Genomic DNA, 15,349 nt, shown 5'->3' with positions numbered 1-15,349 from the left:
ATACATGAACCGAAATTATCAGGGTCCTATTCCTCTAACACGGGAGGCAAGTTCCCCGTTTTGCCCCACCTTAGTGGCCACGTGTCATCTTCCCCTCCTCGAAAAGAGAACCTCCCCACCTCCGCGGCGAAGGTTTGAATACGCTACTTGGTGACGGCCGAGCGAAACTTTCTCGAAAAACAAATAAATAAATAAAATATGTTGCTGGGGAAAAATTACAAGTTCATCATGTGTCTGTGGAAGAAAGGCTGTCACTATTAGAAGAAACGTCCAAGGAAAGAATAGCTCAAACAAATATCATCGTAATCAGTTAATTGTTATTAATTAATGAAGCCCAGTTAACGACTAATAAAAACTAGTCTAATTTGACTACGTTAAGAATTATAAACAATAAATATTTGTATTATTTTGTTAAAATAATTGTACTTGTTTTATTTGAAATATAAATCTGAATAGCAACATAAAGGTAGCCTTACTCGTAAACGAAATCATTTCTATTGCTTATTTCTACTAGTTCTTTTATTGTGGTTTATTTCAGTTTCTTCTTCTTCCGTAGCCTTCTGTTTCTTTGGTCTTCCCATATTCTTTGCTACTGCAGGCCTAAATATTTTTCTCTGGGTTTCATATATCTGAAGTATCTCCATTAAGTAATTGGTTTATTTCTTATTCTAATAAAACTAAGTATTTCTCTGTACTTTCATACATAAATGGTCTGGTAAGTTTAGTTGAAAATGTTTTTAATTCATCTACTTTTTCCATATTTAACAGCTGCTGCAGCTACCGCCTTCCACTGACCTTACCTCCATCAAAAACAAAACACGGCTAAGCCTAGGTTTACAGACCACGTTTCTCACGATCTTCTTCGATGAAATAATTTATCTTAGCCTCACTAGATGGCGGTCTAGTTACCCGTGGTGCATTCGAAATTTTCCCTGTAGTCGCGGGAGGCGGAAAATTAACAAGGCCTCCCCTTTCGCACGGGGAAATTGCCGTCCGAAAAAAATATGCTCGCTGATAATTTCGGTTCATGTATTTCTGGTAATATCTCTTTTGGCGAGATCCACAGGAAGTTCACCACGAATCTTCCTTCTTCAAACGTCGTCTCATTTTTGAACCATCCATGACGTCGTCTTCACTGTGAACCTGGTCTTTACCGCCTTTAATACTGTTTAGTAGTGTATACAATAAAGAGATTTGTTCTAAAAAGATAATCACATTTAGATACATCATGCACTATGTTACATAGTCGGTCGTCAGATGAGGAGTGAGCTCAGGGGCTGATACCCAGTCTATATATAAGAAGCAGATAGTGGCGAGTACGCATACCGCGCCCTCTGTCGAGTCCCTTAACATCTTACGTTTTATAGATCTCTTTATTTCTTACATTTTGTAGTCTTTCACCCAGGCTGGGGTTGTTCTGTGTTTACTTGGTCGCCGCCTTGGTAATCGTTCTTCGAAGAGCGTTTTGAGTCGTACCCGCACATCCAGTTCTGTCTCTTGACTGTCTAGTCTTTGGTTCCTTCGCTGGCTGTTCTCTGCTTGCTCTATTTGGGTTATTTCCATATTTCCATCCCCTGAATCTGGTGTGTTCGTTGCTTGGATTGTAGACGGTTGTTCCTGCTGGATCTCTATCTCGCTCCTTTCATCATTCCGTTGTTGGATGTCTTCCCGCCGTGCACGTCCTTTTTCAGTTGGTATCCGAGTCCAGCATGTTGCCTGCTGTGTGCTCTGATCTCTGTGGCTGTACAATGTATGTAACGGGGGTGCCTATGTTTTCTCATCCGTGTCCCATGCTGTCTTCGAGATTTGGTATAGATTGATGTGCTGGTCTAGCGACTGGCATTCTGTTCCTTCTGAACATCGAGCCTTTGCTTGTATTTACCAGATATGATCGGGGACCCACTTGTTTAATTACTGTTGCCGCTGTCCAGGGAGCATGTGCTTTGTGGGGATCGACTCTGACTTGCTGCTCGCATACCAAAAGTGGTAGCTCATACGTTCCTCTATCATATGATTGTTTCATCTTGAGCTGTTTCTGTGCAATGGCCTCAGGGATACCCTGTATGACCTGTGGTATTAGCAATGAGTTTGGCATTGGGAGAAGGCCGTGTGCACCTGGAAAAATTTTTTTGGGAAGGTCTTATGCCGTCCTCCTGTGGGGTATTCCTCCATTCCAAGATGGCGAGGCTAATGTCCTGTTTCGTGTAAATGGCTTTTTTTTTCAGACGTTTAGCAACCTTCACCGCTGATTCTGCTTTCCCATTGGACTGGCTATGATACGGTGAGGTGGTGATATGGTTGAACCCCCATTGGCGGGAAAAAAAATCAAACTCTTGACTTATAAAATTTGTTCCGTTGTCTGTGACCAGAATTTGAGGCACGCCATGACGGGCGAAGTGTTGTTTTGATGCCTGTACTAATGCAGTGGATGTGGTGGACTTCAAAACAGCCATCTCCCAGTAGAAACTATAGTAATCCACTGTTACTAATTAATTCTGACCATTCTAGATAAAATGTCTTGACCCACCATCTGCCAAGGTCGTATCTCGAACGGCTTCAATGGTTCTCGGCGCTGTTTGGCTATAAAGGTGTTGCAGGCACTACAAAGACTAACATACTGAGTTATTTCCGATGCCATACCTGCTTGATTATTATTATTATCTGACCTTTATGTATAATCTCCTCTTGTACCACTATTTCTCCACAACAGTCCCAGTAACATCTGCTTTCTACAGGTGGCACTTGAGCTTTGTTTATTAGCCAACGGGTTACTGCGGTCTTCTTCAGCTGTTGAAGAACGTCATCTTTGAGTGTCGATTCTCGAATGAATATTAGGGTCTCAGTACTGATGGGAAGGTACAGCTTCGTGGTAGCTATTTCTTGAAAGATGGACTCCATTGCATATACTACTTCTTGGTGTGGTATTTCTGCTTGTATCTCTGGTAGATATGCGCGACTGAGCATATCCGCTACTAGCAGAGTGCATCCAGGTTGGTATTGGAGCTCTTAATTGTAGTTTTGCAGTTTTAGGATCATTCGCTGAAGCCTCTTCGGAGCGGATCGTATTGGTTTAGCGAATATTGGGATAAGTGGCTTGTGATCCGTCTGGACAGTTACCAACGATCGTGCGCCAATGTAGTGGTCGAACCGGAGACAGCTAAAGAGTATGGCTAGGCATTAATTTTCGATCTGTGCGTAGTTACGTTCGGTGGGGGTTAGTGCTCTTGATGCAAAAGGGATTGGATGACCCTCCTGATATAACACCGCTCCTAGACCGGATTCAGATGCATCACACTGAATCGCGGTTTCCTTTGCGACATCATAATATGCCAGGATATGTGCTTGTGAAATGAGTGTCTTCAGGTGCTCAAAGGCCGTAATCTGTGCTTGCTGCCATGTGAAGACAGTGTCCTTTTCCAGTAGTACGCGTAGTGGTTCACTAAGGCTTGACATTGCCGGTAAAAAACGGGCCAAGTAGTTTACGTTTACAAGGAAACGTTGTACTCCCTTTCTATCCGTTGGCAGTGGCATCTGTATGATCGCTCTTACTTTGGCGGGATCCGGTCTAATGCCTTTGTCTGTAATCACATGTCCCATAAGTTACTGTAGACTTATGACTTACAGAAGGTTACGAGCTAGAGTTTGTACTAATTATAATTGTTCTTATTCGACTTGCCCGAATCCTGATTATGGTAGACGAAATACCGACCGGCCCACAGCACTCAGCGAGACCTTACACAACCTATTGGAATGAATCCGTTGCTCTCCTGCTAGTGGGCTTGGGTTAAGTACTTATCTCGTTGCTGGCGGGATACCTTGGTGAAAGGCGTCCTGATTCACGGCATGACTCGCGCTGCAGTCGCGTAACACACGTCCTTACCTTTCCGACTGGTCGCGTAGCTTAGCTCCGAGTATTTTATTTTTAGATGGACAGCCACGCAGGTTTTTCCATTTGACAATAATCGTGGAAGTTTTTATGGAAAATACTCGACCAGAAATATCCACCTTAACAATATCCTAACGCTCGAGATCTTCTAGCTATTCTTGAGATATTTTCACAAAGGGGATTAAAAACTGTAAAAACCTCATGGAGCCTACTAGGCTGGTTTTCGACTTCCTTTCACTCAAACAAGTTGGCCTAGTCCCTAACGCGAATGATTTGTAATATACATGAGTGTACTCATATATTCGTCACAGCTTCCGTCTAGCTCTTGTGGTCTGGATGACGGTCGATGGCAGTGGCGTAGCAAGTAATTCGTCAAGGGGGGGGGGGTCGAAGTATGTGAATGTTAAGAGGGGGGTCGAGAAGGGGGTGGAAATTTAGTACAGTAAAAGGTAGGCCCAAAGGGGGGTCTGGACCCGGAAACGCCACTGGTTGGTGGTGCTACATGAACCACCATCCTTTTTTCTCAAGCTGTGTGCTCTTCTAATTACGCCACCTTTCGGTGGGTTGGATGGCTTGCGTAGACGGTGCGACTGTCAGCAGTAGGGTTCTCAAATTCGGGCACAATGGGGCCCAGTAATTGGGCATTGGCTGTCTCTTGTACCGGTCGGGATAGAAATGAAAAGTATGCATCAGTCGATAGGGGATATTGAGCCATCCTAATCGCTATATAAAGTCGGGCACTCGGGGCCAGATGTTGGGCTTATAATCGATTTATGATTTATCTTGATATTCCTAACACGCGGGGTTTTTGAAAGTTCTAGAGGTGGCATTATAAATGTGTGTGTGTGTGTGTGTGTTTTTTTTTAAATCTGTTGTGCTATTTGTTAACCGGTCTACCGTTGTAATCTCTCGCTGAAATTTTAACTTTTGATATAATTATCATAACGTTGGATAACGACCGCCATGCAATAATTGGTGAAGAATTTCACTATAAATGCAGTGGACTGCTCACGCATAGGAATACGGGGAGGTAAGGGGCATTTCGGCTCCCAAAATTACACTAGGAGGGAAACCTGTTGTAATTGCCAGCCTCCCAACTTTTGAAATCTTTCGAAATTGCAAATTGATAAGACAGATTAATAAAAGGCGTAATAAAAATTAATTAATATCACGTACTAGGAACCGGTTACCCAAGGTCCGTCGAGAAAAACACACTATCACCGGTTACCTATGTCAGGGAACATTTAGGTAATTGCCGAAGACGGTTTATTTTCCAAAAACATTGTAACGTCGTTAGTTATAACATAAGTAACATAACAAACGTAAGTATGGCACAGAACGAATTCGGATAAAGATAGTCTGTCGTGGAGTGATTGCGAAATAGGAAGTTTCCGAAAAGGAAACTCATCCCTTACTACTGTTTACGGCATGGTACTAATCAGCGTTGATTAGTTCCATGGTTTACGGTACGGGCACGGCCAACTTCGATCGCGGACCCGCCAATCGCCTGTATTTACCGTGCATATATTTTCCCGCCAGGGATCAGCTACGACCAAAATTTAACGTTAGTCAGATAGGAAAAATCTACTTTTTTAAATGAATTTTAAAAAACATTTAATTGAACCGAAAGTAGGTTAATATTTAAATAATAGTATAATATTTTTTTAAAGATTATATTTTTAATGGTGTTTATAAATTATAAAAGAGTTAAACAGAAACCAAGAACTTCCTCTAGATGCTGCCAGCAACATAGTATTATTGCGTAATACTTGAAACACGTGTAAATAAATGAATAAACAAAAAGTGAAAAGAAGATTCAAATAATATATTATTTTAATATTTTTAATTAAATATTATTAAGTTAAAATATATTATAAGCACCATAAATTATAATTTAAGGTTTAAACAAGTTTTAAGCTTTCGTCTTTTTAAACCTAGAATAATATTGTATATTTAGTAAGGGCCGGTTTGTAATTTTATCTAACTGAAATTGAAATGTTTTCCATTAAAGGTACAAACCTGAACTGAAATCATCCTCCTTGAAATGCAGGCTGCAGACCATCTGTATATCTTTTGGTACAAAATCATCCCGACAAATGTTTTTTAACCATAAACTTCTAAGGCTTTCTTCACTAGTAAACTCGTGAAAAGGTAGGTATTTTCTATTTACATGGTTTGATGTATAATATGGTACGCAACACGAAGGCATTGTGATGAATGTTTCTATCTTTTACCTATTTAGTTCCAAAGATGTACCTGAGCATCTTTTAGTTTTAAGATTCTTACTCTTATAACTAATTAGATTTACAGAAAATACTACCTAAGAACGGTTATAAACTCGTGAATTTGTTAATAACAAATCTTTATTAATAGTATATATATATATATATATATATATATATATACACTATTAATAAAGATTTGTTATTATTAAAGATTTATAAAGTTTAAGAGAGACATTATTTACGCATCAAAACGCTCTAAACACCAGCCTCTACAGCCTTCAAAACTAACATTCTAATATGGTGCCTTCGCGTAAAAAACGCGTCTCTTTTTCTTCATTTAATATTTATAAGGTAATGTTTTTTTTAAACTATGAATTATACTTAAATATATTGCGAAAAGATAGTTTAACGTACTATATCTTGTTTTTTTCTAAAAAGGAAAGTGGAAAACCGAAGAAAAGTCATTTTTCCACGATTTCTCTTGTATTCCCCGCCTTTGCCGATAGTAGGTATTTGGTCGTCTGTAGCGCCCCTATCGGGATTATTCATACACGCAAATTAACATTAGACGCGAGGCGATTGACGGGGCCGCTAAAGCGCGGTTCGCGCAGACATGGGCAAAACTCCGAGTGAAATATCGTAAGTGATTTCGCCCCACCATTTTTTCCCACTCCACTCTTCGAAGAAAAACTCCACTCGGTGGAGTGTAGTTTTTAACTTTATGTAGAACAGCTCCACTCGCGAGAGTGGGGATTTCTAACTTTTTGTAGAACAGCCCACCTCTCTTACGAGTGGGGTTTTTCACTTTTTTGACATTCTCCGAGCTCGATCGCATGAAACGAGTGGAAATAGTCAAGGTCAACATTTTAACTCTTTTCGAAGGCGGGAAATTTGAATTTTTTCGAGGGAAATTTGAATGAAATATTTAAAATGGGATTCTTTAAACTTTTTTATTTATTTATAAAGCCATAATTGTACTCCCGCGGCTAAAATACATTTGGATTTATTGTCCTAGTATCGTTTTTAGTTAACTTCCTGTATACATACATACTTAATTATACGCAATGCATATATTAAAATATATGCCTACATTTTTCGCTTTGACCAAGATTTTGATTAAAGACACTTATATGTGAAATATTTTTATTACGCACATTCGATAATAAGAAGGCTAATAGTTGATTTTCTAAAATAAAAAGTGGTCTTGCCCAACTTGTTAACATGTTGCTCTTACGTCACAAGACACAGCTTTATTAGTATATTTTGCGCACGAGCGATTTGCACGCGCGCTAAAGAAACCTATATTCCTCGCGACTGTAGCGCGCGCTAGTAGGCTTGTGAAAGTAAGAGACTGTGACGTAAGAGCAACATTTCAACAAGAAGGCTACGTTAGTTTATAAAAAGAACTATTAGCCTAGTTATCAATATTTTCAGCATCCGTTGGAAGAGTTGGTCTCCGGCAGTGGCGTATAGAGAAAGTCCTCGAATAGGTTGAAATCCGCGACAGTTGTTTTATCGAGTCAAGAGTTGCGAATCCAAATCTAACAGTGATAACTAGAGGATAGCGCCGCCGATCAAACGCCGCCGCCGCCGATTATTTAGATAACGCCGAAACGCCGCCGCCGAAACATTTTCATTTCGCCGCCGAATTAATTTCCATTATTAAAGTATAATAATTACGTTTTGAGATCTAAACTACATAGATTTTTCTTTTGGTAGTGCTACGATTCCTAGGCTGTTGGGTGCACCGTACTAGCGTGATAAAATTAAAAATAATTAATAATTTCCAAAAGATCTGGCACCACTGCACCGCGCGCACCAAGATTTTCTGCAGCAGATAGCTGGGATAGGAGAGAGAGAAATGAAAACGGCTTTGGAGTTGCCTCGCATCGTATTTTGTAATAAGTACAGAAACGTATCAGCTGCATTGGCTGCATTCAGCAATAACTATTCTATTACATTTTAAAAATTCCTTTGATACAAAGGTAAAATAATTTGTGATAATAGACTTAAATGCGCGGGGGAAAAAAACCGGATTTGGGGGGATGAAATTTATGCGGTAGAGGGCTGGCTCGTTGGTTGTCTGTACGATAATGGCGGCGCCCAGCAAAAGTTTCTAAAAAGAGTGTATAGATAATAATAATAGTGAAATGGTAGTAAATTAGTACAGTATTGTTATTACTAGCGTAAATGTTTTAGTTTACTAGTATCATATGTGACATAGTTACTCATAAGTGTGCCTCTGTTTAACATATCTGTGTTAAAAATTTAAATGAGACCTTGTTTCACAGCCACCAAAGACTATATAAAGCTACGCGTAACTTTATATAGTCTTTGACAGCCACCAAAGAAAATACAGCACTAACGTCGCGTAAAACTGGTTTTAATTTCCTTCCCCCCTACGCGAGAACTAGTTTTGATGAGGATAAAACCGTCATCGACTGGGAAGTGACGTCAATTACGTCATATCCTTGCAACAAGGTATCATTATGAAAAAATTCTTTCAGGCACACTTATGATTAAATAAGTTACATCTGATAGTATGTAACCAAAGTTACCTCTTCTTTGTTTTGGAAACAAGTGGTTCCTATTTTAATAAAAGACATTATATTAAACATGTATTTTTTAAATGTGTTTAACAATTTAAGTTCTAGCGGTCTATTAAAAGGCTGGCGCTATTTCTGAGGGGGGGGGGGCAGTTTTTCCCCTTAGGCGCCGCCGCCGCCGAGTTTTTCCAACGCCGCCGATTATTTTCGGAAAATCGGCGCGCCACGCCGCCGCCGAACTAATTATCGTTCCCGCCGCCGCCGCCGCCGTTGAAAATTGGTTCGGCGCTATGCTCTAGTGATAACCCCTTTCCTCGCAAATAGTTAACATTACTTACGAAAGTTTGTTAATGTTGCATCTGTATTTTTTGTACTCCTTGTACTACATAAGTAAGGCAAGCATTCTCTCCACATTGGCAGTGCGAGCCGGTATGGAGAGAACCCTCTTAGCTGGAGTACTGAGAAGAGTGAATCTTCCCTGAAACATCATCCAGTACTCCAACGGCTTGGTTTCTACATTTTGGTTTTTCTCGGAGAAATAAACATCCATCTCCCGGTCGACGTCCGGACTGGATGATACCTCCCTTTCATCTTCACGCGCGGCGTCGTTCCTACATTTGGAAACTTGGATTACCTACGTTGTCATATAAACATATGCTAAATAAAAAATAAATGGTTGACGTAAAAATAGACGTTCTGACGATCCAACCATCCACGAAGCCCGTGACGTTGCCAGGGCTAACGTTGAAGCAGCACAGATACGACAAGCTGTTCACTACAATGAACGCCGACACGAGGACGCTTTCACTCCAGGCCAGCGCGGCTGCGCCATGGCAAAACCTTATAACTAACAAAATTTTGAAAAATTTGATTTTTACGCATCAGTATTACTAAGGCATGTACAAAAGTACTGTAAAATTTTCAGGTAAAAGTCATAAATATTTATTTATTTATGACTTAAAAAATGGTTTTGGATTTTATAATTTTCGCATTAAAAATCACGTTAAAATCTTTTAACTTAGGTTTTGAAAAAGTCAAATATCTCAAAATTACGATCGTTTTGGTTAAAAGGTTTTGCCATGGGGCAGCCGAGTGGGTATACGTGCGGAAGCCAACTCGGAAGCGTGGCCGTGCTGAAAAGCTCCGGCATCAGTTTCGTGGGCCGTTTGAAATCATAAGTCGCACCGGCCCAGTTACCTTAGCCATTCATGTGGCACGTATGAAACCAGCCCACATACGAGAGCCTGACCCTGCAGAGGGGGAGCAATGTAACGTCCACTGGAGGCTCCAGCTGCAACGCTTTCCCTGAGGTCCGCGCCGTACCGATTCCCGCCAACACGGTTCCCGCCAACTCGATTCCCGCCACACCGTTTCCCATGGAAACCGTCCGTACAGGCTGCTCTTCGGTTCGCGCCCAACGTATCAATACAAGAGACGTAAGAGCAGCGTTGCCAGAAGCCTCAAAATGAATTATCGTACGAACTTTGTAAAAATATCGTACATAATGAAAAATTATCGTACACTAGGTATATGGCGTAGCTCGCAACCGAAACGGTTCTAGGTGGCGCTGAAGGTTTCATATCACTTCTTGGGTGTGTAGCGTCTGCTAGAATGGAAAATGCGTAAATCGGGTAGTGAATGCTTTTCTTTATTGTATTGTAATAATAAAGTAAGTTATTTCAACGGATAAAAATATATTTTCATATATTTCCGCGAAAGTTTTAAAACTTTGATTGTCAGTAACGTCTGCTTATACGCTAGCTCTTACTGTAGCTAAAAGAGGGCGTATGCGTAGTAAAATCGTGCAGTCCAGGGTGAGAAATATCGATTTTTTTAAAACTGGACCTGTGGCCAGTTACCACTTTTAACCTTGCAAAATCAGGCTTTCATAATTTATGGTCAAATTACCTATTCTTGACAATATGTGCTATAGACCCGACCCGAACAAGCCTACTGAGAGAGAGACTGTTTATATTTCTTTTTGCTTACTGCTACATTCGCTTCTTCTATAATGTAGAGTAGACAGACTCCCCTAGTCAACCATGCATACACACAATTGACATAAGGCCAAGCACACAGCATAGAAGCAAAGACCAAACAATTTTAGGGATTAATATAGAATTTTTATAATGAACTAAAATCTTGAAGGGAAAAAACTTTGAATTAATAAAGTGGTCACCAGGGCGATTGGCCTGTGATAGTGCCTTATTTCTCACACTGGTGCAGGCACCCACTGACCGGTGTTTGAAAAATTCACCCAGAAAATCAGGTAGCAGACGACGTGTCGAAGCTTTCCCTATGTCCGTAATTCGCGGGAAACTGACGAAATACAAACGCCGGTGGAGCCCTTTAAGCTTGGCCTATTCGAAAGTGTCCAAATTAAGTTTATAGTGTGAACTCGGCTGTAAATTAACCTATAATATGTGGTCCACGTTCAACATTGTTAAAAGGAAAGGCACTACCAGGAGTTTCGATTGGTGCTCTAAGTGTTCAAAGAGGCTGGCCACGTTGACGCCACTCCATAGGTTTGCCCATACAGGACCATCATGACTGTATTTTTTTTTCATTAAGAAAAAGTAATCGCTACGTTCTCTGACGACCTCATGCCAAGTAAAAATTACGGAAAATATTTAGAAGAGGTTCCCTCTCGAATATTAGATAATAGAACTGGAGTTTCGATTCCATCTAGACCAGATTTGTATGAAAGTTTCAAACTCATGACCAGTGGAATTATTCGAAAAAAAATTGAAAATTAGTAGGTGCGAAATTTTTGGGGTGACATTTTTAAATTTTTCAAAAAATAAAACTTTCTACCTCTATAGGGTAACTTGCACGTGGCCTAGCGAACACTAAAGCCGGCCTAACGTTCTAGGCGTAGGCTCGTCGAGATTTGCATTGTAAATGTATATTTTAATGTTATTGTTAAAATAACTAATAATATACCGTTTATCTTATTGGTTTAATTATCTAAATAAATGTTTTACTTCTTAAACGGCTTCTATGACGTTATATATGATTAACTTACCGTTGCTCAAATAAAATAGTCTGGATAAAGATCCAAGCATGGAAGTTGGGGAATTTGGTGGGGCGATGTGTAAGCCAAAACATTACCCATAAGCCTTTGGTATCCGGTAGGCGCGTGTAAGTGGCGCCACGTTTCGGAAATATCCGTACATTACCGTTTCATAGGGGTCAGCTAAAGCGCTAGGTATTCTGGGAGTTCTTCGGCATTCGGCTTCTAGATGGGGAAAGAGTTCGCGATAGACATATGGAATTTTCCCCTGCAGGCTCCATCCTTCACTGCGCGCGTAGAAAATAACGGCAACGGCAGAAGAAACACGATTATATGCCCAAGCCTTTTCTACTCCTAATTTTATCATATGTGGTGTTGTAACAGCGTAAAAATAATTTGGAAAATATAGACAAAATTATCGTACTTTCGCGTACGATAATACATTTTACATCGTACATCGTACCTGAAACGGAATTCGCGTACGTGTACGATAATTATCGTACGTCTGGCATCGCTGCGTAAGAGCCACCAGTCTCACTCAGTCGAACGCTCTTGTAACCAGACAACAGCGTTGCCAACCTGTACGATAATTATCGTTTTGTACGATAATTTAACCTTCCGTACGATGTACGATATCACAACGTACGATATCGACAATTGTACGATAATTCAGTAGGATGTACGATATTACAACGTACGATATTGACAATTGTACGATAATCCAGTTGGATGTACGATATTACAACGTACTATATTGGCGATTGTACGATAATTCAGTAGGAATGAGTTTTTGTATTGTACGTTGTTGAAAAATATCCGTTTTGAGGCTTAGGTTTGGTATCAAAGTTTATTCTTAGAAATGTTTACAATTAAACTATAGTGCGCTCTCAAAAAAATAGTACCATTTATAATATTATGCAAAATTATGGTATTTGTACCATAATTATAGTACGTATGGCAACGCTGCCGGTGATTCTCTTTGCCTTGGAATATCGCGCCATTCAGTGCTCAAAGAGAGAGAAAAACCTCTCCCCTTTTCTACTCGCTAGTCAGACCTCTAGATATTTTTGAAGCGTTCGAACGGTACGATAAATAGGACTGAAATACGATAATTTTCAGGTGTTGGTACGATAATTCTATTCGATCAGGTTGGCAACGCTGCCAGACAAGCTCGTAGAGATCCACCGCAATCACCTGTTCCTGATCAGCCGCCGTTGCAGTCTACATCTCCCGTCCAGCCGCCGACGCGACCCGCCGCAACCACCGTCAGCCGTTCCCGTCCAGCCAGCGACGCGACCCGCCGTCCCAGACTCGCCGCAATCTCCGTCGATCTTGCCCATCGTCCAGCCGCAGCCATCGATGCCAGCAAACCTCCCAGCACGTTATAATCTTCGTCCAAGAGTCTTTCGACTGAGTTACAAGATCTCTTAAATTCACCTTGTTCGCGTTTTATAGAACTTTTAACACTTATTGCTTAAACCAATAAGCAAATTAAACAATACGATAAATTGAAATTCCAATAACATTTAAAAACAGATAATTATTCACAAATTTTTACAAAATATAGATATTTATATAAAATACATATATTTTAAACACGCAATTAAACATTTTGGCACGGTATGCGTTAATGAATTGCACATTAAAAAACTAGATAGTTATATGTGCAATTATTCGATTTTTGATTGTCAATTAATCCATTTTTGACAGAAACATTATCTTTCTAGGAAAACCCTTATTGGGATTAACTACAACTAACCGTGTAAAATGGTAAACAACTACACCATGTTTTAGTTAATAAAGAAATATGAAAAATCCCTAGTTAACGATGTGCTTAAACGTGTAGCATTAAATGTGTGATTTAACTCTACAAATGGGCGTATTCACACGTTTAAAGGTGTTATTTAATTCTTAAAAAGGGCGTATTAATACTTTCAAAGGTGTTATTAAAATCTAACAAAAGGGCCTATTAACACCTTTAAAGATGCTATTTAACTCTTGAAAAGGGCGTATTAACACTTTCAAAGTTGTTATTTAACTCTAACAAAAGGGCCTATTAACACCTTTAAAGATGCTATTTAACTCTTGAAAAGGGCGTATTAACACTTTCAAAGGTGTTATTTAACTCTAACAAAAGGGCCTATTAACACCTTAAAAGGTGCTATTTTAATCTTAAAAAAGGCGTATTAACACTTTTAAACGTGTGATTTTACTCTAACAAAAGGGCTTATTTACACTCTTAAAGGTGTGATTTAACTCTTAGAAAGGCGTATTAACACTTTGGCAAATCGGTGTTAATTTCGATCCCGAGAGGTGTTAATTCAGATCTTAAAAGGTGTTAATTAGAACATAATCGGTGTAATCTAATCATTTGTGGGTGTCACTTCGATCTTCAAAAGGGTGTTTTTAACAGTATAACAAGTTGGCAAGCTTGCCAAAATATACCTCTCCTCGGAAGAATTGTCCCTAATGGTATTAATTTCTCGAGATGACCTTTAAAGATATATCTCCGCAATTCAGAGTTATTTACTAAAAACGCAATCCAGGTTCCATCCCGCCCGGTATAAAATTTTAATTATAATTAAAATAAATGAGACGAAACAACCGATTTTAATTTATTCAAAATATTATAAATTAAGTAGTTACAACAGTGAGTTGGACGTACTAAAACAATGCACAATTGAATTTAACCCTTTTTACAGTACAAGTTTATCAGTTGAATATAATACGAAGCAAATTTTAATGAAATAAATATCTACAGATGGTATTTTGTATTTTTCTCGCTTACGAAATACTTGCCGCATCTTTAACGCTCAATTTATTTCAACACTCGTAGACTTCCAGTTGACGTTATGACACATACCGCATGAAAAAGACCAATACCGTCCAATTTCCAATATCATAAAATGACTCGCACACCCAGGAAATCATTGACTGCGTTAGAAATCATAGATATCCAAATATCCACACCAAATGTATTTACAAGAAGCAAAAACCTTACCATCAACAAAGCACAGAGAGCCACTTGACTAACCGACAGCTCTTAAAGCAATAAACGTTAAATTATCGCCTTTGCATTAACACAACTATATATAGGTCGATAAGAAAACCCGTAAATAAATAACAAAAAACTGTAGAGGAATTATTAATTATTATCACTTAACAGCATGAATAAGCCTATTCGGTTCGTAAAAGTTGGGCATTAAGCCCAATAGGTCGGGTACGTAAATGAGAGCACGTTAGGCTCAATAAGCTTATTCGAATATTTTAACCTCCACATTAAAAATGATGGCCCGGGTTAACTCGCTTAACTTTCGGGGTTAGCGGTATTAAAATTAAAGGAAATCGTTGTCTAGGGGAATTATTAACGGATTAAAAATAATAAGAAAAACCAGAGTTTAGAGGGTTGCCAAAGTAGAGTACGTTTAATGAAATCATGAGAATTATAACACACTTGAAAATAAAAGAGAAATAGGTGGCCACCACTAAATGATTAACAAAATAACTAACTTTGAATTAAAAATTATAGAACGAGGCATATCTCGAGTCTTAACATTCAAAAATGCATTAAGTAATTAATGTTCGGTAGTCATAATTAATGTTCGGTAACAATAATTACCTGACCTTATGGCCGTTACGCGTGAGGGTAGAATCTACCGACAGGATGATTAAATGAAAG

The sequence above is a fragment of the Leiobunum rupestre genome, chromosome 8, assembly GCF_980474605.1.
Source record: "Leiobunum rupestre chromosome 8, qqLeiRupe1.1.hap1, whole genome shotgun sequence".
Classification (NCBI taxonomy): Eukaryota; Metazoa; Arthropoda; class Arachnida; order Opiliones; family Sclerosomatidae; genus Leiobunum; species Leiobunum rupestre.
Note: the sequence above shows the minus strand (reverse complement) of the source record.